General features: G+C 45.7%; 1 non-coding gene across 1 annotated transcript; it reads right to left on the reverse strand.

The window, feature by feature from the left end:
• Nucleotides 1–9335: 9335 nt before the first annotated feature.
• On the reverse strand, nt 9336–9407 carry Trnac-gca (transfer RNA cysteine (anticodon GCA)). Its single transcript has one exon. It is a non-coding gene; the product is annotated as a tRNA-Cys (tRNA).
• Between the last annotated feature and the right edge of the window lie 12853 nt (nt 9408–22260).

The following is a 22260-nucleotide window of genomic DNA, read 5'->3' on the forward strand; positions in this document are numbered from 1 at the left end:
TTGAACCATAAGATGGAGTGGCTCCATAATGGTGTGGGCAGTGTTTGCATTTAAACGACTGGGTCGTCTGGTCCAACTGAACCGATCATTGACTGGAAATAGTTACGTTCGGCTACTTGGAGACCATTTGCAGCCATTCATGGACTTTAAATTCCCAAAAAAACATTGGAATTTTTATGGATGACAGTGCACCATTTCAAAACATTCGAGCGAATGATTTGGCCATCCAGATCGTACAACATACTGCACCATCAACACTTTCACGATTACGAACGGCTATAGAGGCGATATGGCTCAGTATTTCTACAGGGGACTTCCAACGACTTGTTGAGTCCATGCCACGTTGAGTTCCTGCACTGTTGTTGTTGTTGTTGTTGTTGTTGTGGTCTTCGGTCCTGAGACTGGTTTGATGCAGGTCTCGATGCTACTCTATCCTGTGCAAACTTCTTCATCTCCCAGTATCTACTGCAACCTACATCCTTCTGAATCTGCTCAGTGTATTCATCTCTTGGTGTCCCTCTACGATTTTTACCCTCCACGCTGCCCTCCAGTACTAAATTGGTGATCCCTCGATGTCTCAGAACATGTCCTACCAACCGATCCCTTCTTCTAGTCAAGTTGTGCCACAAACTCCTCCTATGCCGGGCAAAAGGAGGTCCGACACGGTATTACGAGGTATCGCATCACTTGCGTCACCTCAGTTTGCTGTACCACTAGCCAGGCTGAAAGACACGCCACGTATAATGATTTCTATATATACTTTTTTTTAAATTTCTGATTTTGAAGTATTTCAGTCACCGTAAAACCTGGATGGGCGAACTCGTTTCAGACTTCTCAGACCACGCGTCAAATTATGCGACCGCTTCACAAGTGAGCCATTTTAAAGAATTAGTGAATATAAAGAGGAACGGAAGATTCCAGATGATTGGAAAAGAGCACAGGTAGTTCCAGTTTTCAAGACGGGTCGTCGAGCAGATGCGCATAACTATAGACCTATATCTCTGACATCGATCTGTTGCAGAGTTTTAGAACATGTTTTTTGCTCACGTATCGTGTCATTTCTGGAACCCCCGAAACTACTCTGTAGGGATCAACATGGATTCCGGAAACGGCGGTCGTGTGAGACCCAACTCGCTTTATTTGTTCATGAGACCCCGAAAATATTAGATACAGGCTCCCAGGTAGATGCTATTTTCCTTGACTTCCGGAAGGCGTTCGATACAGTTCCGCACTGTCGCCTGATAAACAAAGTAAGAGCCTACGGAATATCAGACCAGCTGTGTGGCTGGATTGAAGAATTTTTAGCAAACAGAACACAGCATGTTGTTCTCAATTCAGAGACGTCTCGAGACGTTAAAGTTCAAATGGTTCAAATGACTATGAGCACATGGGACTTAACATCAGCGGTCATCAGTCCCCTAGAACTTAGAACTACTTAAACCTAACTAACCGAAGCCCATCACACACATCCATGCCCGAGGCAGGATTCGAGCCTGCGACCGTAGCGGTCGCGCGGCTCCAGACTGAAGCGCCTAGAACCGCTCGGCCACACCGGCCGGCAGACGTTAAAGTAACCTATGCTGTGCCACAGGGGAGTGTTATGGGACCATTGCTTTTCACAATATATATAAATGACCTAGTAGATAGTGTCCGAAGTTCTTCACCTTTTCGCGGATGATGCTGTAGTGTACAAAGAAGTTGCAGCATTAGAAAATTGCAGCGAAATGCAGGAAGATCTGCAGCGGATAGGCACTTGGTGCAGGGAGTGGCAACTCACCCTTAACATAGACAAATGTAATGTATTGCGAATACATAGAAAAAAGGATCCTTTATTGTATGATTATACTGTATGATAGCGGCACAAACACTGGTAGCAGTTACTTCTGTAAAATAATTGGGAGTATGCGTGCAGAACGATTTGAAGTGGAATGATCATATAAAATTAATTGTTAGTAAGGCGAGTGCCAGGTTGAGATTCATTGGGAGAGCCCTTAGAAAATGTAGTCCATCAACAAAGGAGGTGGCTTGCAACACACTCGTTCGACCTATACTTGAATATTGCTCATCAGTGTGGGTTTGACAGAGGAGATTGAGAAGATCCAAAGAAGAGCGGCGCGTTTCGTCACAGGGTTATTTGGTAAGCGTGATAGGGTTACGGAGATGTTTAGCAAACTCAAGCGGCAGACTCTGCAAGAGAGGCGCTCTGCATCGCGGTGTAGCTTGCTGTCCAGGTTTCGAGAGGGTGCGTTTCTGGATGAGGTATCAAATATATTGCTTCCCCCTACTTATACCTCCCGAGGAGATCACGAATGTTAATTTAGAGAGATTCGAGCGCGCAGGAAGGCTTTCCTGCAGTCGTTCTTCCCGCGAACCATACGCGACTGGAACAGGAAAGGGAAGTAATGACAGTGGGATGTAGATGAAACTGTTTGATTTATTGATAACGTGTGTGGGCATGACGCAGTTTCTTTTAGATACAGCCGAGCACGATGACGTAACGTTTTCGGCTCTCACCTCGCATTTAAGAAGAGCGGAACTCAAATACCTGTGCCTCTACGCTGATACATGTTTCCCATAATCACTTCAGGCGAATGTTTAGTTGTTTGTTTGTCCGTCGCCGATTTTAAGCCACATCTTTGTATAGCTTACGTGACGATCAGTCTCTAGTGACTTAGCTGCCGACGACGCTTTAAATTCTAACATTCCTTGCTCCGTCACATAATTTGGAAAATATAAGAGAACTCATCCGCCCTTAGTGAGGGCCGGCCGGTGTGGCCGTGCGGTTCTAGGAGCTTCAGTCTGGAACCGCGTGACTGCTATGGTCGCAGGTTCTAATCCTGCCTCAGGCATGGATGTGTGGGATGTCCTTAGATTAGTTAGGTTTAATTAGTTCTAAGTTCTAGGCGACTGACGACCTCAGAAGTTAAGTCGCATAGTGCTCAGAGCCATTTGAACCTTAGTGAGGATTGATGCAGGAAATGCACTACAGAAGTGTTTCTTCATTCCTCATAGATAACACATCGCCATCCTAATTTTTTCTTTGTTTTGGATATTTACATTTCCTGTCTCATGTTTTAGGTAATTATCACGTTTCCTCCATCAACATATGATATGTACTTGGAAACCCTAAATTTAAGATTTATTTTATTTTCGTGACCTAATGGCATTTCCGTCATCATGATGTCATTTACCCTCGGATGAGAGGGAATAAGTGGCGAATCATGTAAATTTTGTTCATGTCTGATCGGTTTTTACTACTTGAAGAAGAATCTGACAGAGCACTGAAATCACTAAGCCGAAACACAGTCCAAGAGTAGAAGCCATTACGAAGTCACTTGGGAGAGGCAGCCATGACAAAACTATTCCACCTGGTATTCGTGATGTATGATGCAGGCGAAATGCCATCAGACTTGAAGACGGTAATAATTCCATATGCAAAGAAGGCAGATGCTGGCTGATGTGGATATTACCGACCCATGTGTTTAATAAGTCACGGTTCAATATACTAACGCGAATTATTAAAAGCTGAATGGAAAAACTGGTAGAAGCTATGCGCTGGGACGATCACTTTGGGCTCCGGAGAAATGTAGGAGCACGCGAGGCAATACAGGCCATATGAATTATCTTACAAGTAACGAAATACCGATATCCACCTATACAGATGGCGATAGTATCGTGTACACAAGTTGTAAAATGGCAGTTCATCGGCATAGCTGTCATTCGTCCTCAGGTGATTCGTGTGAAAAGACGCAGAACGATATTTGGAGCTAGATGCATGGGACATTACATTTCGGAAAACGCTTGGGAACTCAATACTTCGCGATCAACAGCTTCAAGTGTGTGCGTAGAACACAAAATTCCAGGCATTACATCTCACCATCGACAATGCAGTGGCCGACAGGATTCACTTTACGACCTAGTGCAGCGGCGTTTGCGTAGAATTGTCAGTGTTAACAGACAAGCAACACCCAGTAAAATAACCACAGAAACCAATGTGGGCCGCACGACAGTGCGGCGTAATATGGCGTTAATGTGCTATGGCAGCAGACGACCGACTCGAGTGCCTTTGCTAATAGCACTTCATCACCTGCAGCGCCTCTCCTGTCAAAAAGGCACTGTGCAAGCTGGTGGTGGTTCCATAATGGTGTGTTCTGTGCGTTCAGGAAATATACCGGGTGTTCTGGTCCAACTCTGCCTATCATTGAAGGGGAAATGGTTATGGTCGGCTACCTGGAGATTATTTGCAGCCATTCATGGACTGCATGCTCCCAAATACACTCCTGGAAATTGAAATAAGAACACCGTGAATTCATTGTCCCAGGAAGGGGAAACTTTATTGACACATTCCTGGGGTCAGATACATCACATGATCACACTGACAGAACCACAGGCACATAGACACAGGCAACAGAGCATGCACAATGTCGGCACTAGTACAGTGTATATCCACCTTTCGCAGCAATGCAGGCTGCTATTCTCCCATGGAGACGATCGTAGAGATGCTGGATGTAGTCCTGTGGAACGGCTTGCCATGCCATTTCCACCTGGCGCCTCAGTTGGACCAGCGTTCGTGCTGGACGTGCAGACCGCGTGAGACGACGCTCATCCAGTCCCAAACATGCTCAATGGGGGACAGATCCGGAGATCTTGCTGGCCAGTGTAGTTGACTTACACCTTCTAGAGCACGTTGGGTGGCACGGGATACATGCGGACGTGCATTGACCTGTTGGAACAGCAAGTTCCCTTGCCGGTCTAGGAATGGTAGAACGATGGGTTCGATGACGGTTTGGATGTACCGTGCACTATTCAGTGTCCCCTCGACGATCACCAGTGGTGTACGGCCAGTGTAGGAGATCGCTCCCCACACCATGATGCCGGGTGTTGGCCCTGTGTGCCTCGGTCGTATGCAGTCCTGATTGTGGCGCTCACCTGCACGTCGCCAAACACGCATACCACCATCATTGGCACCAAGGCAGAAGCGACTCTCATCGCTGAAGACGACACGTCTCCATTCGTCCCTCCATTCACGCCTGTCGCGACACCACTGGAGGCGGGCTGCACGATGTTGGGGCGTGAGCGGAAGACGGCCTAACGGTGTGCGGGACCGTAGCCCAGCTTCATGGAGACGGTTGCGAATGGTCCTCGCCGATACCCCAGGAGCAACAGTGTCCCTAATTTGCTGGGAAGTGGCGGTGCGGTCCCGTACGGCACTGCGTAGGATCCTACGGTCTTGGCGTGCATCCGTGCGTCGCTGCGGTCCGGTCCCAGGTCGACGGGCACGTGCACCTTCCGCCGACCACTGGCGACAACATCGATGTACTGTGGAGACCTCACGCCCCACGTGTTGAGCAATTCGGCGGTACGTCCACCCGGCCTCCCGCATGCCCACTATACGCCCTCGCTCAAAGTCCGTCAACTGCACATACGGTTCACGTCCACGCTGTCGCGGTATGCTACCAGTGTTAAAGACTGCGATGGAGCTCCGTATGCCACGGCAAACTGGCTGACACTGACGGCGGCGGTACACAAATGCTGCGCAGCTAGCGCCATTCGACGGCCAACACCGCGGTTCCTGGTGTGTCCGCTGTGCCGTGCGTGTGATCATCGCTTGTACAGCCCTGTCGCAGTGTCCGGAGCAAGTATGGTGGGTCTGACACACCGGTGTCAATGTGTTCTTTTTTCCATTTCCAGGTGTGTATGTCACCGCCGGCCGGTGTGGCCGAGCGGTTCTAGGCGCTTCAGTCTGGAACCGCGCGACCGCTACGGTCGCAGGTTCGAATCCTGCCTCGGGCATGGATGTGTGTGATGTCCTTAGGTTAGTTAGGCTTAAGTAGTTCTAAGTTCTAGGGGACTGATGACCTCAGAAGTTAAGTCCCATAGTGCTCACAAGCATTTGAACCAAACATGTCACCGGGCCACAATTGTTTGCGACCAGTTTGAAGAAAGTAGTGGACAGTTCCAACGAATGATTTTGCAACCCAGATCGCACCACCCGAATCCCACGGAACATTTATGGGGCATCATCGAGAGGTCAGTTCATGCACAAAATCCTGCACCGACTACACTTTCGCGATTATGGACGGCTATAGAGGCGATATGGCTCAATATTTCTACAGGGGACGTCCAATGTTGAGTCCATGCCACGTAGAGTTGCTGGACTACGCCGTGTGTGTGTGTGTGTGTGTGTGTGTGTGTGTGTGTGTGTGTGTGTGTGCGTGTGTGTGTGTGTCTTTTACAGAAAAGTGACTACAGTTGTAAGTGTCGGAGGACATGAAAGCTGAAAAGGGAGTGACACAGGGTTGTAGCCTATCCCCGACGTAACTCAATTTATACGTTTAGAAAGCTTTAAAGGAAACCAAGCAGAAAACTGGAAAGAGACTTAAAAGTTCACGGAGATGAAATTGAAACATTATGGTTTGCCGATGACGTTGTAATTCTCTCAGAGACGGCAAAGAACGTGGAAGATACGTTGAACAAAACAGGTAATGTCTTGAGAATAGGTTATAAGATAAATATCAACAAAAAGGCAGCAACGGTACTTGAATGTAAAGGAATTTAATCAGGCGTTGCTGAGGGAATTAGATTAGGAAATGACGCAGTAATAGTTGTAATTTTTTTTTTGTGTTTGGGCAGAGAAGTAAGCGTGAGCAGCCGAAGTGATGGGGATATGAAATGTAGACTGGCAGTAGCAAGAAAAGCATTTCTGAAAAAGACGAACTTCTTAATATCGAATAACAGTTTAAGATTTAGGGGGTGTTCTCCGAAGATGCTTGTCTGAAGCGTAGCCCCGTACAGAAGTGTAACGTGAACGACAAACAGTGCAGATAGAATGAGAACAACACCTTTTGAAATGTGGTGGTGTAGAAGAATGCTAAAGACTGGTTGGGCAGACAGGATAACTAATGAAGAGGTACTGAATTGCATTACGAAAAAAAGAAATGTGTGACACACTATGCTTAAAGGAAGCGATGCGACACATCGTGTGTCATCAAGAAAAGGAATCGTCGACTTGAGAATGGAGGGAAGCGCGTGTGTGTGTGTGTGTGTGTGTGTGTGCCGTGTGTGTGTGTGTGTGTGTGTGTGTGTGTGTGTGTGTGTGTGTGTGTGTGAGGGGGGCCGGGGGGGGGGCTGGAAGGGGATGGATTTTGGTTTGACCACAGAAAGCAGTTTCAGGTAGATGTAGGTTGCACTAACTATGCAGAGAAAAGAATATTGCACAGGGGTACTTCAAATCAGTCTTAAGACTGACGACCACAACAACAACAATCCTGTGTTTATGGGGCTGAGATGGTAAACCAGTCCAGCGTGGAAGATGCTGGAGATTCCTTGGAAAACAAACTAAGAATTTCTGACCTTAGCGGCCAGTTCTTTGTGCTGAATTTCTCCACAAAAGGCAATTTTATTGACTTTCTCAAAATTTTTTTAATAAGCGTGCGACTCCCCCTGACTGTACGTAAGTCTGCAGTTTGCAGCGAAAGCAGTTTTTCAAAACACAAGCTGATAAAGCGTACGCTAAGTCAACATTTCCTCAGGCGCAATTGCGCGGACTGAGTCATCTATAGCCACCGAACGCGATACCATGAAGTCAGTAGATTCAGATTCTGTTTTGAATGATTTTGCAAAATTAAAGGCTGGAAAAATTTCAATACAACGTTTTTATCCAACGGAAAGATTCTCGTTGCATATACTGAACAGTTGTCGGAATTATACATGACTTTATTAATAGAACGTTTCTCTTTCGCGGCACAGGTAAATTTCTGTTTTCGTTTTCAGTTGTAAGTACACAGACTTTGATTGTATCAATTTTTAGTTACTTTCAAGACAAATTTTGTAACAATTAGGTACTTACTGGTGAATTTTCTTCACAGGTAACACACTAGTTACGCAGTAACAATGTCCTTTATTTAACACGTTTCCTATGGAAATTGGAATAATTAGCAAATTATATAATGAAAGTCCCATTATTAAAATAAATAACAAATTTCATATATTTATCCTTTCCAACCACTTTAGTAGACACCAAGTATTTGCTAATGGTAGAACAGAACAGTTGGTTTATTTATTTCTGCTTTTCCTAAGAGCTTTTGAATAATTTGGGAATTACGTTAAACGGAATTAACTGTTTCATCTTTTCATATTTAGCACTGGAATAAGATTCGGAAATTTATTTCTATTTCAAATAAATATCGACGTAGCACTTTAAAAAAAAAGAAAGCATCTACTCCACGGTCACTCGATTTAAATTTATTTTTAAAGTCTTAGCAAGAGCCCGATAAAAAGCAACTAATGTCTAGGGAATGGGAATGATGAGTCGATTGTGCGAAAAAATGTTCTCGGACCGGCGCTCTGTACAGAGAAAAATTATTTAAGCTGATATGCTTTCTAGACATACTTGTAAATTGCAATCCATCGCCACTATTCTCTACACAAATGTGTACCACAATATTTGTGACTTGTAATAATATGTAATCCTTCACTTACAATGCGTCTGAGTTCTAGTAATCATTTTTCATTGGATTCTATTTCTCTTATAATCTTGGTGCACATTTTTAAAGTAGTACTTCACTTTTACAGTTTGACATTTGTAGTTTCAAGCTCATTTTGAAGCGGTTTTATTTATCATTATATCTGACTACAGTATTTAGTTTTTCCCTAATACCAGCATGGCTTTCAGGTCTTACGTTTTTCGCTCCTAATAATATACTCAGATCCCAAAAAATAATGCAAGAGCTACATGTCGACAATCAGTTACCGTCAGTCAGATGAAGAGCAAAAGGAAGCATTATGTAACCCGTCACTACGGAGAAACGAGGTGTTCTGGGGTTGAGATCCGTACAATGAAACGAATAGGCGAAGCGGCTTCCATGTGAAAGCCACGCAAACACGCATGCGTAACTGAGCAATTGTATGCCTGGGAGATTGACAAGCGGATAAACACGACCTCGTCAGACGGCAGTCGGTGACCTCCAGCGAGGCAGCGGGACTACAATGTTTGTGCTAAAAGCACGCACGGCTCAATTCCAAGTTCCGCATTGCGTGTCGTACTGCATGAAGTAGTACAGGCCTTAGAACGCACTTCGAAGGCAACAGGTTTGCCAGGTGAACAGTTTTTCAAGTGACCATTTGCGAAGAGCATTCGCCGGTATCAATTGCCATCACCTCCCAGTACGATCTGGCTGTTGGCGTGGGATTACAGATATCATAAGTTGATGTACATTTAATTTAACGGAACCTCAGGCATATTACAATTACAGAAAAGCGGTTAAAGACAACAAAATTCATTAAAGGAGGGAAGTTTAGCAGAAGTACATTCTGCACATAACTTTAAAAATAGAAGGGGGCACCCGGGTTTGAACCGGGGACCTCTCGATCTGCAGTCGAATGCTCTACCACTGAGCTATACCCCCACGGAATGGTTAAGGAAACTTTACGTGTTAATACAGGCTTCTCCAATTTGTATAATAATGTATAAGAAAACTGTTATTTATATCTATCAATGATATATTTTGATATACTTTCATAACTACGTGTTTAACTTTGAAAGCGCTGAGATATAAGCTCCAGACACGAGATTATTAACGTAAATACACATCAGGGGAAAACAGACAAATTTCGACGTTGTGCCATCAACAACGTAAACAACAGCTGATTTCGACAGTTGCCGCACGTGACAGAGGATGCACTCGACCGCTGGTTACGAATGCGCTAGCGTCTAGAGCACGGAGGCGTTCAGTGGGTGACTCACTGCGAAAGTTTCCTAACCGAAATAACTCGACCTCTAAATTCAACTACACTTACAAACAACGACAACGGTTGTCCGGTGCACACGAATATTACACGGTGACGGTAAGTCAGTCTGCATTCATCATCATTCTTTATCTCAAGAGAACACACATTCCGAGGTCAGTCAGAGTAAGTGATATCTGGATCTATCGAAGAAAGAATGTGAATATCGTTTGATAAAGATCTAATAGAGAATCTCAGAGCAGGAGGTATCTTGGTCTATCAAAGAAAGAAATGTTGCTACAACAGTGCGAGTCAAACAACTTGCTGCAACCACTCGAGAAAATTTTGCGGTTATGATTTGAGGGTCAATCTGTCAAGTAGAAATTTTTCCGGTAGTTCACTATTACCGACATGAAATTGTTGCGTAATAATACGGTTTTTCTAGATCACAGAAGGCACTATATTCAGTTCTGAATATAGCACATGAGCAGAAGCGCTAAGTAGGATAGAACGCTCCAATTTTTTTGGGTGTACATGTTGATCAAAACTTTAATTGGAAGAAGGGTATTACTGAGCTTCTAAAACGATTACGTTCACCTACTTTTGCTCTTCTGATGATTGCTAATTTTGGAAACAAACAAATTAACCTCGTGACATACTCCACTCAGTAACGTCTCATGGAGTAAATGGCTGGTTCAAATGGCTCTGAGCACTATGCGACTTAACAGCTGAGGTCATCAGTCGCCTAGAACATAGAACTAATTAAACCTAACTAACCTAAGGACATCACACACATCCATGCCCGAGGCAGGATTCGAACCTGCGACCGTAACGGTCGCTCGGTTCGAGACTGTAGCGCCTAGAACCGCACGGCCACTCCGGCCGCCTTATGGAGTAACATTCAGGGGTAACTCATCTCTTAGAAAAAAAGTATTGAACGCACGAGAGCGAGCACTATCAATAACGCGTTGTGTCCACCCACGGAAGTCTCGTAGACCCCATCAAGTATATGGGCTTTTTAACTGCGCTGTGACAATACATGTATCCGCTAATGATATTCGTCATAAATAATCCATTCCAATTTGAGAAGCACGGTGATGTCCATACCTACAACGCTATACGGGAAAATGATTTTTACTGTTCACTATTAAACCTGTCATGGGCTCAGAAAGGAGTTCATTATGCCGCAGCATCAGTTTTTGATGATTTGACCAGTACACAAAACGTCTGACAGGTAGCAAAATAAGCTGTAAATCTAGCTTAAAATCATTTCTCCTGGACAACTCCTGTTCCATCGACGAACTTCTGCTTAAAAACTGGTAGCCAGTAAAGAATATAAAAAGGAAAAAGTAAAGCAAAAAGTGAAAGAACTTGTATTTGAGTGTAGTTCCACAAGTAGGATTAAAAATTTGTTCATTGATGTTTACACTACTCATTTCGACACAAAAATCGTTCAAATGATCTGTGGAACACGTAACTTACTAAGTAAATAACTAAGTAGTAAATAAACCCACTAAGATCATAAGAGATGGAATTCCCAGACTAGTGAACAATGTAAGCCGTTAGTATATTCTTTGAAATGTGACGTCATACGATACGTAGATGATGCCTGGGGCGTTTTCGTTTGTATGAGTCAGTTAGAGATGATTGCATACTTTTAGAATTAGTAATTATTGCCGGCCGGGGTGGCCGAGAGATTCTAGGCGCTACAGTCTGGAACCGCGCGACCACTACGGTCGCAGGATCGAATCCTGCCTCGGGCATGGATGTGTGTGATGTTCTTAGCTAGTTAGGTTTAAGTAGTTCTAAGTTCTAGGGGACTGATGACCTCAGAAGTTAAGTCCCATAGTGCTCAGAGCCATTTGAACCATAAGTAATTATTTCTTACGAGTGGTGGCTTAAATCTGCAGCTTACATCTCTCTAGCGAAGATGGCGACCCAGTGAGGGGGGACTATGTTGTGGACTTCGTTCTGTACTAAAACACGTTTCTTTTATGAAATAGTGGTGACAGCCGGAACCATAGCCTAGCCGGAGACCTAGGTTCGATAGGTTATGGATTGGCGCCACCACGAATGTACGAGGTGCATTCAAATTCTAAGGCCTCCGATTTTTTTTCTAATTAACTACTCACCCGAAATCGATGAAACTGGCGTTACTTCTCGACGTAATCGCCCTGCAGACGTACACATTTTTCACAACGCTGACGCCATGATTCCATGGCAGCGGTGAAGGCTTCTTTAGGAGTATGTTTCGACCACTGGAAAATCGCTGAGACAATAGCAGCACGGCTGGTGAATGTGCGGCCACGGAGAGTGTCTTTCATTGTTGGAAAAAGCCAAAAGTCACTAGGAGCCAGGTCAGGTGAGTAGGGAGCATGAGGAATCACTTCAAAGTTGTTATCACGAAGAAACTGTTGCGTAACGTTAGCTCGATGTGCGGGTGCGTTGTCTTGGTGAAACAGCACACGCGCAGCCTTTCCCGGACGTTTTTGTAGCAGTGCAGGAAGGAATTTGTTCTTCAAAACATTTTCGTAGGATGCACCTGTTACCGTAGTGCCCTTTGGAACGCAATTGGTAAGGATTACGCCCTTGCTGTCCCAGAACATGGACACCACCATTTTTTCAGTACTGGCGGTTACCCGAAATTTTTTTGGTGGTGGTGAATCTGTGTGCTTCCATTGAGCTGACTGGCGCTTTGTTTCTGGATTGAAAAATGGCATCCACGTCTCATCCATTGTCACAACCGACGAAAAGAAAGTCCCATTCATGCTGTCATTGCGTGTCAACATTGCTTGGCAACATGCCACATGGGCAGCCGTGTGGTCGTCCATCAGCATTCGTGGCATCCACCTGGATGACACTTTTCGCATTTTCAAGTCGTCATGCAGGATTGTGTGCACAGAACCCACAGAAATGCCACTTCTGGAGGCGATCTGTTCATCAGTCATTCGGCAATCCCCCAAAACAATTCTCTCCACTTCCTCGATCATGTTGTCAGACCGGCTTGTGCGAGCCCGAGGTTGTTTCGGTTTGTTGTCACACGATGTTCTGCCTTTATTAAACTGTCGCACCCACGAACGCACTTTCGACACATCCATAACTCCATCACCACATGTCTCCTTCAACTGTCGATGAATTTCAGTTGGTTTCACACCACGAAAATTCAGAAAACGAATGATTGCACGCAGTTCAAGTAAGGAAAACGTCACCATTTTAAGTATTTAAAACAGTTCTCATTCTCGCCGCTGGCGGTAAAATTCCATCTGCCGTACGGTGCTGCCATCTCTGGGACGTATTGACAATGAATGCGGCCTCATTTTAAAACAATGTGCATGTTTCTATCTCTTTCCAGTCAGGAGAAAAAAAATCGGAGGCCTTAGAACTTGAATGTACCTCGTATAACGACAAAAAGCCATTTTCTTTTTTCCAAACAAAATTTGCGGTACCATAGCCCGGGGTCTAAGTTAGTTTGGAAGGTGATCGTTTTCTTGTGACTAGCAAAGCCGATGAAAGTATTATGACGATCTTTTTCCTCTGCATACTTTGTAAATTTTATAAGTACGTTTGTAAGAGGTCCATGACTAAGGAATTTTTTGCTAGCGCACTCGAGCAGATGTAATTTCGATGGATTGCTCACGCGCTGCCTGCGATGTGTAAGCTATAAGAGAATCTCAGACCAGAGAGCAGTGTTGTATGCAGTAGGAACTGTGTAGCAGTAGGAGTAAGTAGTTGCTAGCTATCAGTCGTGTGTGTGGAGTTGGCTGGGCCGGTCGTGGGGAGCGATTTCGGAGCTTGAGCGTTGCAGTGTAAGGTAAAAGCAGCCTTGCGCATGTGTACTATTGTTACAGCAAGTCCCATGTAAATGTTTTATAAAAAAATCTCTTAATAATAATCTTTCTCATAAAAAATAACTTTTGACAATCATTCAGCTCAATTTAAAGAATTTACTAATTTCTCCAATTCATGGTCATCCCGATTATTGAAAGAAAAATCAGTTGTTTCTTTGTGTACATGACAAATCTATCAGCCAGCATTGCACTGAGTTGTGCCAGAAAATTTCTTATAGGAGCACATATATATGCGTTATCTGGCGACTTCATTGAGGTAAGATTTTTTCATTCATTCAGAATGAATTTTCAGGGCCATGACGCAGCACTGCTGACGTCCAAAATTTACCAGTTTAAATTCGCAGTCAATTATTGAAAGGTTATAAGTGAGCCACAATTTTATTGAGAGGTTAGTCACATTGTATTATTGGTAGGTTACGGAATTTTTTATTGGGAGGTTACGCTGAATGTGAATGATATAAATAATTATATTTTTACTGTTGGGAGGTTTCGGAATTTTTCTGTTGGGAGGTTACACGTTTACGACCCTGTTCAAAGCTCCTTTTGTCTGATTTTATTCTAGTTTTCAGTATGTTCTAAGGCGCGAAAAACAAGAACATTCCCGGCCCTTAAACCTACACTCCCAGTAGGTCCCGTTAGTTTGTCGAATTTTATTTTGCTAATGTGTTTGTGTTGTTAGTGAGGTCAAACGCTGGTCGTTTCTGAAGGATCGTATTTCTTCCTTGTTAACGACGTCTTCGGTCTATCAGCGCGGCATCGCATTGTTGACTAATCCCAAATCGCTTTCCCGAGATCGCGGTATTATTGGTCGCGCGCGAATTTCACTTTGGTCATGACAATACCAGTGAGTCGAACCTGTAAGAGTGGGTTGACAGACTAGCGAAATCGGTTTAGCAGGCCTTTCTGTACCCGCAGTGCTGACGGCGACAGAGGGCTATAATGGAGCTGCTGCGTCAGAGCTGATGAAAGCGGGCTCGCCGCTTGCCACGTGGGAGCCCACGTGTGCAGTCCAGGTCCCCGTGCACGTGCAGACCGACGTCACGACTCGCCTCGCGGCCGCTGAAGCGGCTCAGAACTGAACCTCGGTGTGCCTCTGTGTTTGCGCTGGGCTGGTCTACTGTGCCTCGTAAGCCGCTCTGTACAGCTGGCTGGCTCCCGGCTGTCATAAACACGACGCCTCGTCCCAGACAGAAGGCTCGCAATTCACTTTGCGGAGGTACTGCGAGCGAGCCAGGCGGCGGCGGCATGCGCCACATAGCTCTCGAAAGGATGAAGCGCGTCTACTTCACAGCCTTGCTCTGTACCACCTGTATGCTGAAGTTCACATCGACTCCCTTGTACGTGGACAAGCCAAACTTCGTGCTTCAACTTTTTTTATTGGTAATTCCATTATGTCTGTTTCGTCAAGCGAGATGGAAGCCACACAAACAGCGCACATCGAAAGCAGGAATGAAATAAAGACAAGCAGAGGGCAAAACCTTCATCCAAAACTTCCTGGCAGATTAAAACTGTGTACCGGAGCGAGAATCGGGACCTTTGCCCTTCGCGGGCAAGTGCTCCATGAACTGAGCTACCCAAGCACGACTCACTCCCCGTCCTAACAGCTTTAATTCCGCCAGTACCTCGTCTCCTATCTTAAAAACTTCACAGAAGCTCTCCTGCGTACCTTGCAGAACTAGCACTCCTGGAAGAAAGGATATTGCGGAGACATGGCTTAGCCACAGCCTGGGGGATGTTTCTAGAATCTGCCAGGAAGTTTCATATCAGCGCACACTCCGCTATAGAGTGAAAATTTCATTCTGTAAACATCCCCCAAGGCTGTGGCTAAGCCATGTCTCCGCGATATCCTTTCTTTCAGGAGTGCTAGTTCTGCAAGGTTCGCAGGAGAGCTTCTGTAAAGTTTCGATGGTAGGAGACGAGATACTGGCAGAAGTAAAGCTGTGAGGAGAGGGTGTGAGTGGTGTTTGGATAGCTTAGTTGGTAGAGCACTTGCCCGCGAAAGGTAAAGTTTCTGAGTTCGAGTCACAGTTTTAATCTGCCAGGAAGTTTCATATCAGCGCACACTCCGCTGCAGAGTGAAAATCTCATTCTAGCTTCATACAACTCCACAATCAGAGTAGGGTACACCCCCCATACCTGGTACACCACTTCCTGGCCTGCTTTTAACTCTGCTTTTAACCTATGACCTTCTGTACAAGGCAAATGATTCTTATTGACGTTTAAAAACCCCTGAAGCGACGTAGATGACGCTGAGGCAAGTAGTTTGAAGGAAGGAAAGGAAGATTTGGTTTAACGTCACGTCCACATCGAGGTCATTAAAGGCGGAGCACCAGCTCGGATTGTGTCAAGGATTAGGAAATAAATCGGCCGTGCCCTCCCGAAGGAACCATCCCGGCATTTGCCTGGAGCGATTTAGGGAAATCACGGAAAACCTAAGCCTCGAAGGCTGGACGCGGGTTTTAACTGTCGTCCTCCCGAATGAGAGAGTCCAGTGTGCTAATCACTGCGCCACCTCCCTTGGAACAAATAATTTGGTGTAAGACACATGGGACCGCAAATGTCGAGTAATATCTCAAAGGTGGACGACAAACGTAGAAAATGTGACGTCGCAAGAAGTCGAACCTCGCCGCATGTGCAGCGACTGCTTTTATCAATCCTAAACTCGACAGTTGGGGGCAGTGCTACACATCGCTTCGCTAAGCTGCTGTTTTCGATCACCTTCTGTAAATGTGGTATACTGTAAACGTAGAAACTACAAAATTATTGTCATCTCTGTAATCAAGGAAAAGCTGTTACTATTTTGTGTCTCTTTCCTTTAGTCCATTTTTTTTACAGACTTTACTTAGTAAAGAACACGTAGGTCACTTACTGGTAGCGATGGGATTCCGAAGCTAATGCGTTTATTTACTTGTTATGCAATGTGGAAGGTTTTATTTGTACTGTACTTGGTAATTACTCAACGGAGAACGCGATACCGGTAAACAAAATAATGAATATTACCTTAATGTAAACTCATAATTTTCTAACGCAGTGGAAAAGAAATACTGCCTTCCAGACGCAAGGTTCGAAACCTGAGCCCTCCGCGTTAAAGTCGCACACATAGATCCGGAGCCACAGCAACGAGAGTACTGACTTAGGACGACCAGGTGCGACAGACCGGCAGTCTCCACCGCTGCTAATCTGGTGACATCACATTTTAAACATTCGTCATCCATTTTTGAGTTACTTCCCGACATTTGTTGCCGTGTGTCTATTGATAGATCCTTGTCTCGGCATCATCTGCGTCGTTTTGGGGGTTTTTAAACGTTAATAATAATGCTCCATATATGTGGTGGTCAGAGACAGTCGGAAAAGCTCGTAAAGTTATTGCAGGGTAGGTGCTGAGAAATAATTGTTAAGAAAAAACTTCGACACATTACACCGTTTCCAAGTTAGTCAGTACTCACATTAGCCAATCGGGCCACTGCGCACGCTAATTCATGCGGCCCAACAGAGAAGGTGTAGCCAAACCCGATCTTCGGTTTCCTAAAAGTGAACCAGAGAGAGAGACACGAAAATTGGACATGGGGTGGCAGTAAGGATCAAACCTGAGCCTTGTCCGCAGCTCGTGGTCGTGCGGTAGCGTTCTCGCTTCCCGCGCCCAAGTTCCCGCGTTCGATTCCCGGCGGGGTCAGGGATTTTCTCTGCCTCGTGATGGCTGAGTGTTGTGTGATGTCCTTAGGTTAGTTAGGTTTAAGTAGTTCTAAGTGCTAGGGGACTGATGACCATAGCTGTTAAGTCCCATAGTGCTCAGAGCCATTTGAACCATTGAAACCTGAGCCAAAGGCTGAGCAGTGTCACGTGATATTATTTACGCTATGAGAACAAGTGACACTGGTTACATCTGGCTGGCAGCTTTAATCTGCACGCGCAATGGCTCGATTGGCTAACTTCTATGCTAATTAACTCGGCCGCGCGGGATTAGACGAGCGGTCTAAGGCGCTGCAGTCATGGACTGTGCGGCTGGTCCCGGCTGAGGTTCGAGTCCTCCCTCGGGCACGAGTGTGTGTGTTTGTCCTTAGGATAATTTAGGTTTAGTAGTGTGTAAGCTTAGGGACTGATGACGTTAGCAGTTAAGTACCATAAGATTTCACACACACACACACACACAAACACACAGTTAACTCGGTGCAACGTATTGAATTTCTCACCACAACCTACCCTGCAACACCCTTACAAGCTTTTCAGACTGTTAAGCTGTGCTGAGAAATTCGATACATTGCACCACTTCCGAGTTAATTAGCATAGAAGTTAGCCAATCAGGCAGTTGCGTGTGCAGGTTCAAGCTGCCCGCCAGATACAACTAGTATATATATATATATATATATATATATATATATATATATATATATATATATATATACAGGGTGAGTCACCCAACGTTACCGCTGGATATATTTCGTAAACCACATCAAATACTGACGAACCGATTCCACAGACCGAACGTGAGGAGAGGGGCTAGTATAATTGTTTAATACAAACCATACAAAAATGCACGGAAGTATGTTTTTTAACACAAGCCTACGTTTTCTTAAATGGAACCACGTTAGTTTTGTTAGCACATCTGGACATATAAACAAATACGTAATTAGTGCCGTTTGTTGCATTGTAAAATGTTAATTACATCCGGAGATATTGTAACCTAAAGTTGACGCTTGAGTACCACTCCTCCGCTGTTCGATCGTGTCTATCGGAGAGCACCGAATTACGTAGGGATCCAAAGGGAACGGTGATGGACCTTAGGTACAGAAGAGACTGGAACAGCACATTACGTCCACATGCTAACACCTTTTTATTGGTCTTTTTCACTGACGCACATGTACATTACCATAGGACGTGGAGGACGCATAAATTGGCCAGCCCGTTCTCCTGATCTTATACCTCTGGACTTCTTTCTGTGGAGTACGTTGAAGGAGAATGTGTACCGTGATGTGCCTACAACCCCAGAGGATATAAAACAACGTATTGTGGCAGCCTGCGGCGACGTTAGACCAGATGCACTGCGGCGTGTACGATATTCATTACGCCAGAGATTGCAATTGTGTGCAGCAAATGATGGCCACCACATTGAACATCTATTGGACTGACATGTCGGGACACACTCTATTCCACTCCGCAATTGAAAACGGAAACCACGTGTGTACGTGTACCGCACCCCTCATGGTAATTTACATGTGCGTCAGTGAAAAAGACCAATAAAAAGGTGTTAGCATATGGACGTAATGTGCCGTTCCAGCCTCTTCTGTACCTAAGGTCCATCACCGTTCCCTTTGGATCCCTACGTAATTCGGTGCTCTCCAATACACACGATCGAACAGCGGAGGAGTGGTACTCAAGCGTCAACTTTAGGTTACAATATCTCCGGATGTAATTAACATTTTACAATGCAACAAACGGCACTGATTACGTATTTTTTATATGTTCAGATGCGCTAACAAAACTAACGTGGTTCCATTTAAAAAACGTAGGTTTGTGTTAAAAAACATAGTTCCGTGCATTTTTTTATGGTTTGTATTAAACAATTACACTAGCCCGTCTCCTCACGTTCGGTCTGTGGAATCGGTTCGTCAGTATTTGATGTGGTTTACGAAATATATCCAGCGGTAACGTTAGGTGACTCACCCTATATATATATATATATATATATATATATATATATATATATATATATATATGTGTGTGTGTGTGTGTGTGTGTGTGTGTGGCAGGAAAGGAGACCTTACTTTTGGGATTACCCTCATATATTATTCTTTTCCTTCAGCGTTTTTCCCGCGTGCCTGCGGGGTCCGCTACATGGGTCAGTTGTCTCCATTTCGCTCTACCACGGACAGCATCTGCGTGGACGTTCACGCATTTAAGGTCTTTAGGAATCGTATCAGCCCAATTTGCTTACGTCGTTCTTTGGGTCTACTGCCGACGACTTCATGTGTGTAATCCGCATTGGCAATAGAGTCATCATCGGCCCGTAAAACATGCCCAAACCATCGAAGACGACTCTCACGCGTCTTGTCTTGGATCGGTGCGACACTGAACTGTTTCCTAATGCCGTCATTAGAAGCGCGATCTAACGTAGTGAGGCCCGCAGTCCACCTTAGCATCTTCGTTTCCACTACACTTAGTCCGCGTTCTGTCTCGACTGTAGTGGGCCAGCACTCACAGCCATACAATGCGACTGGTCGGATGATAGTGCGATAGATTTTTGATTTTAAATTGTCTTTCATCCTGCGGTCGCAAGTGACTCCGGTTGTTGTTCGCCACTTCATCCAGCCTGCCTGAGTTCTGGTGATGACCTCTTCGGTGAGTCGTACGTCAACGGGGATCGTGGAACCAACTTACTCACACGAGTCAGATCTTCACCATTAATCGTGATGGTTCCCGTTTCATGTGTGTCTGATGTCACGCACGGTTTTCTTCAAATTAGGCGCGCAAACCGTGTTGCGCCAACCGGTCGCTCCATTTTTTAGTTAGGGTCTGCATATCAAGCTTCCAGCATCACGTCGTCAGCATAAAGTAGGGTCCATGGTAATGGCCGCTGCAGGTGAGCTGTCACACTGTCCATTTCAAGAATGAACACAAGTGGTGATAATGCAGAACCTTGATGGACGCCGACTGTGATGGAGGAAGTCCTTGGATAGTCCTGAGGTTGCACGGACATAACTTCTTGGCTGTGCATAAAGCAACTGCACCCAGTTAATAAGCTGCTCTGGCACATCACGCTGTCGGAAGTGCTAGCCAGATGAGACTGTGTGGCACTCGATCAAAGGCCTTTTCGAGATCCAAGGATGCTAGATGCAGCGGCTCTGCTTTCTCATGATATTTCTCCACCAAGAGTCTTGCAGCACGAATCGCATCAGTTGTGCCGCAGTTCTTCACAAATCCAGCTTGGTTTCTGGAAATCTGTGTGATTTTACGGATCATTTGGTCCAGACTACGCTCAAAGATTTTCATGGCGTGGAGGAGAAGTCGAATTGCACTGTAGTTTGTCCACTCAGCGGGATTTCCCTTCTTCTTAAAGATAGGCACGACGATGCTCTGCTGCCAATCAGTTGGTGGTTGGTCAGTGACCTTGTTGAAGAGTTCTGTTAGCCATTCCGCTGCCTTCCAATGACCGGAACACCGTAACTCTGCTGGAAGGTCATCTGGCCTGGTGGCTTTCCCAGGCTTCATTTTCCTGGGAAAGCCAGCTGCCCAGCTGGCCTTCCAGCAGAGTTATGGTGTTCCCATTATAATATATATATGTTGTTGTTGTGGTCTTCAGTCCTGAGACTGGTTTGATGCAGCTCTCCATGCTACTCTATCCTGTGCAAGCTTCTTCATCTCCCAGTACCTACTGTAACCTACATCCTTCTGAATCTGCTTAGTGTATTCATCTCTTGGTCTCCCCCTACGATTTTTACCCTCCACGCTGCCCTCCAATACTAAATTGGTGATCCCTTGATGCCTCAGAACATGTCCTACCAACCGATCCCTTCTTCTGGTCAAGTTGTGCCACAAACTTCTCTTCTCTCCAATCCTATTCCATACTTCCTCATTAGTTATGTGATCTACCCATCTAATCTTCAGCATTCTTCAGTAGCACCACTTTTCGAAAGCTTCTATTCTCTTCTTGTCCATACACTCCTGGAAATGGAAAAAAGAACACATTGACACCGGTGTGTCAGACCCACCATACTTGCTCCGGACACTGCGAGAGGGCTGTACAAGCAATGATCACACGCACGGCACAGCGGACACACCAGGAACCGCGGTGTTGGCCGTCGAATGGCGCTAGCTGCACATCATTTGTGCACCGCCGCCGTCAGTGTCAGCCAGTTTGCCGTGGCATACGGAGCTCCATCGCAGTCTTTAACATTGGTAGCATGCTGCGACAGTGTGGACGTAAACCATATGTGCAGTTGACGGACTTTGAGCGAGGGCGTATAGTGGGCATGCGGCAGGCCGGGTGGACGTACCGCCGAATTGCTCAACACGTGGGGCGTGAGGTCTCCACAGTACATCGATGTTGTCGCCAGTGGTCGGCGGAAGGTGCACGTGCCCGTCGACCTGGGCCCGGACCGCAGCGACGCACGGATGCACGCCAAGACCGTAGGATCCTACGCAGTGCCGTAGGTGACCGCACCGCCACTTCCCAGCAAATTAGGGACACTGTTGCTCCTGGGGTATCGGCGAGGACCATTCGCAACCGTCTCCATGAAGCTGGGCTACGGTCCCGCACATCGTTAGGCCGTCTTCCGCTCACGCCCCAACATCGTGCGGGCTCCAGTGGTGTCGCGACAGGCGTGAATGGAGGGACGAATGGAGACGTGTCGTCTTCAGCGATGAGAGTCGCTTCTGCCTTGGTGCCAATGATGGTCGTATGCGTGTTTGGCGCTGTGCAGGTGAGCGCCACAATCAGGACTGCATACGACCGAGGCACACAGGGCCAACACCCGGCATCATGGTGTGGGGAGCGATCTCCTACACTGGCCGTACACCACTGGTGATCGTCGATGGGCCACTGAATAGTGCACGGTACATCCAAACCGTCATCGAACCCATCGTTCTACCATTCCTAGACCGGCAAGGGAACTTGCTGTTCCAACAGGACAATGCACGTCCGCATGTATCCCGTGCCACCCAACGTGCTCTAGAAGGTGTAAGTCAACTA

The sequence above is a fragment of the Schistocerca cancellata genome, chromosome 6, assembly GCF_023864275.1.
Source record: "Schistocerca cancellata isolate TAMUIC-IGC-003103 chromosome 6, iqSchCanc2.1, whole genome shotgun sequence".
Taxonomy (NCBI): Eukaryota; Metazoa; Arthropoda; class Insecta; order Orthoptera; family Acrididae; genus Schistocerca; species Schistocerca cancellata.